Consider the following 4,321-nt stretch of genomic DNA (forward strand, 5'->3'; position numbering starts at 1 on the left):
CCAGATTAGGTTCCTCATAGAGCAATCCCAGTGCCAGAAAAAACGCATCCACACTGAGCAATGCAGGATCCCCTGGAGCCAATGCAAATGCCCAATTCTGAGGGTCGCCCCGCAGGAAAGATATTACAATCTTGACCTGCTGAGCAGGGTCTCCAGAGGAGCGAGATTTCAAAGAAAGAAACAATTTGCAATTGTTCCTGAAATTCAGGAAGGTAGATCTATCTCCAGAAAAAAACTCTGGGATAGGAATTCTAGGTTCAGACATAGGAGTGTGAACAACAAAATCCTGTATGTTTTGAACTTTTGCAGCGAGATTATTCAGGCTGGAAGCCAAACTCTGGACATCCATGTTAAACAGCTAAGGTCAGAGCCATTCAAGGGTTAAGAGGAGGTAAGAAGCAGCTAGACAGCAATTAAGGGCTAGGCAGCAAAACTCTGAGGGAAAAAAAAAAAAATTTCCCTTCAACACTTCTTTTTCTCCTGCTTCAGCCCAAACAATTAACACTTTGTGGGCCGGCTATACTGTCATGATTCCCAATGGCAGGGAATTTAACACATAACATGGGAAAATACAGGACGAGCTCTAGGGTGATGGAACCTGAGCTGACCGCGATCCTGAACCTCAACACTCATCTAACAGCAGCCGGGGAACGTTCCTGGGGGGACTCTAGACGTCTCGCGCCAGCCGGAGATCTAGCTACCCCTATCAGAAGAATAATAGACCTGTCTTGCCTCCAGAGAAATATTCCCACAGAAATAGCAGCCCCCCACATATAATGACGGTGAAATGAGAGGAAGGCACAAACGTAGTTATGAAAACAGATTCAGCAAAATGAGGCCCGCTGTCATGATCTCCATGGCCAGAGAACTAGCATAAGCCTCTATAGGAACAAGCTCTTGGAAGATGTAACTGTACTGACCATGAACTAAACCTACCGCATCATCTAGAAGTAGCCAGGTAGCATGTCCTACTTTTTATCCCTATATGCCCAGCGCCGGCCGGAGAACTAAATAATGCTAGCAGAGGGAAATATAAGACCTGACTCACCTCTAGAGAAATGCCCAAAAAAAGGAGACAGAGGCCCCCCACATATATTGGCGGTGATATGAGATGAAACAACAAACGCAGCAGGAAAATAGTTTTAGCAAATTTGAGGTCCGCTTTCTAGATAGCAGAAGACAGAAAGCATACTTTCATGGTCAGTAGAAAACCCTAACAAAACACATCCAGAAATTACTTTAGGACTCTGGCATTAACTCATAATACCAGAGTGGCAATTCCTGATCAACAAGAGCTTTCCAGACACAGTAACGAAACTGCAGCTGTGAACTGGAACCAAAATACAAAAACAAAACATGGACGAATGTCCAACTTATCTAGTAGATGTCTATACAAAAACAAAACATGGACGAATGTCCAACTTATCTAGTAGATGTCTGGGAGCAGGAACAAGCACAGAGAGGCTTCTGATAACATTGTTGACCGGCAAGCATCTAACAGAGAAGCCAGGTTATATAGCGACACCCAGATCTAATCAGAACAGGTGAACAGGGAAGATGATGTCACAAGTTCAATTCCACCAGTAGCCACCGGGGGAGCCCAGAATCCAAATTCACAACAGTACCCCCCCCTCAAGGAGGGGGCACCGAACCCTCACCAGAACCACCAGATCAGGATGGGCCCTATGAAAGGCACGAACCAGATCAGAGGCATGAACATCAGATGCAGTGACCCAAGAATTATCCTCCTGGCCATATCCCTTCCACTTGACCAGATACTGGAGTCTCCGTCTGGAAACACGGGAGTCTAGGATTTTTTCCACAACGTACTCCAACTCACCCTCAACCAACACCGGAGCAGGAGGCTCAACGGAAGGCACAACCGGTGCCTCATACCTGCGCAATAACGACCGATGAAAAACGTTATGAATAGAAAAGGATGCAGGGAGGTCCAAACGGAAGGAAACAGGGTTAAGAATCTCCAATATTTTATACGGACCGATGAACCGAGGCTTAAACTTAGGAGATGAGACCCTCATAGGGACAAAACGAGAAGACAACCACACCAAATCTCCAACACAAAGCCGAGGACCAACACGACGGTGACGGTTGGCAAAAAGCTGAGTCTTCTCCTGGGACAACTTTAAATTGTCCATCACCTGCCCCCAGATATGATGCAATCTCTCCACCACCGCATCCACTCCAGGACAATCCGAGGATTCCATCTGACCGGAGGAAAATCGAGGATGAAACCCCGAATTACAGAAAAACGGGGAAACCAAGGTGGCAGAGCTGGCCCGATTATTGAGGGCGAACTCCGCCAATGGCAAAAAAGCAACCCAATCATCCTGGTCAGCAGACACAAAACACCTCAGATATGTCTCCAGGGTCTGATTAGTCCGCTCGGTCTGGCCATTAGTCTGAGGGTGAAAAGCAGACGAAAAAGACAAATCTATGCCCATCCTAGCACAAAATGCCCGCCAAAATCTAGACACAAATTGGGTTCCTCTGTCAGAAACGATATTCTCAGGAATACCATGCAAACGAACAACATTTTGAAAAAACAGGGGCACCAACTCGGAAGAAGAAGGCAATTTGGGCAGGGGAACCAAATGAACCATCTTAGAAAAACGGTCACACACCACCCAGATGACAGACATCTTCTGAGAAACAGGCAGATCTGAAATAAAATCCATCGAGATGTGTGTCCAAGGCCTCTTAGGAATAGGCAAGGGCAACAATAATCCACTAGCCCGAGAACAACAAGGCTTGGCCCGAGCACAAACGTCACAAGACTGCACAAAGCCTCGCACATCTCGTGACAGGGAAGGCCACCAGAAGGATCTTGCCACCAAATCCCTGGTACCAAAAATTCCAGGATGACCTGCCAACGCAGAAGAATGCACCTCAGAGATGACTTTACTGGTCCAATCATCAGGAACAAACAGCCTATCAGGCGGACAACGATCCGGTCTATCCGCCTGAAACTCCTGCAAGGCCCGCCGCAGGTCTGGAGAAACGGCTGACAAGATAACTCCCTCCTTAAGAATACCTGTGGGGTCAGAGTTGCCAGGTGAATCAGGCTCAAAACTCCTAGAAAGGGCATCCGCCTTAACATTCTTAGAACCTGGTAGGTACGATACCACAAAATTAAACCGAGAAAAAAATAATGACCAGCGCGCCTGTCTAGGATTCAGGCGCCTGGCGGTCTCAAGATAAATCAAATTTTTGTGGTCAGTCAATACCACCACCTGATGTCTGGCCCCCTCGAGCCAATGGCGCCACTCCTCAAACGCCCACTTCATGGCCAAAAGCTCCCGATTCCCAACATCATAATTCCGCTCAGCGGGCGAAAATTTACGGGAAAAGAAGGCACAAGGCCTCATCACGGCGCAGTCAGAACTTTTCTGCGACAACACTGCCCCAGCTCCGATCTCAGAAGCGTCGACCTCAACCTGAAAAGGAAGAGTCACATCAGGCTGACGCAACACAGGGGCAGAAGAAAAACAGCGCTTAAGCTCCTGAAAGGCCTCCACAGCATCAGGGGACCAATTAGCAACATCAGCACCCTGTCTAGTCAAATCGGTCAATGGCTTAACGACATCCGAAAAACCAGAAATAAATCGACGATAAAAGTTGGCAAAGCCCAAAAATTTCTGAAGACTTTTAAGAGAAGAGGGCTGCGTCCAATCACAAATAGCTTGAACCTTGACAGGATCCATCTCAATGGAAGAGGGAGAAAAAATATATCCCAAAAAGGAAATTCTCTGAACCCCAAAAACGCACTTAGAACCCTTGACACACAGAGAATTAGACCGCAAAACCTGAAAAACCCTCTTAACTTGCCGGACATGAGAGTCCCAGTCATCCGAAAAAATCAGAATATCATCCAGATACACTATCATAAATTTATCCAAAAAATCGCGGAAAATATCATGCATAAAGGACTGGAAGACTGAAGGGGCATTAGAAAGACCAAAAGGCATCACCAAATACTCAAAGTGGCCCTCGGGCGTATTAAATGCGGTTTTCCACTCATCCCCCTGCTTAATTCGCACCAAATTATACGCCCCACGAAGATCTATCTTAGAGAACCACTTGGCCCCCTTTATGCGAGCAAACAAATCAGTCAGCAACGGCAATAGGTATTGATATTTAACCGTGATTTTATTCAAAAGCCGATAATCAATACATGGTCTCAAAGAGCCGTCTTTTTTTGACACAAAGAAAAAACCGGCTCCTAAGGGAGATGACGATGGACGAATATGTCCCTTTTCCAAGGACTCCTTTATATATTCTCGCATAGCAGTATGTTCAGGCA

Source organism: Ranitomeya variabilis, chromosome 1 (assembly GCF_051348905.1).
Source record: "Ranitomeya variabilis isolate aRanVar5 chromosome 1, aRanVar5.hap1, whole genome shotgun sequence".
Taxonomy (NCBI): Eukaryota; Metazoa; Chordata; class Amphibia; order Anura; family Dendrobatidae; genus Ranitomeya; species Ranitomeya variabilis.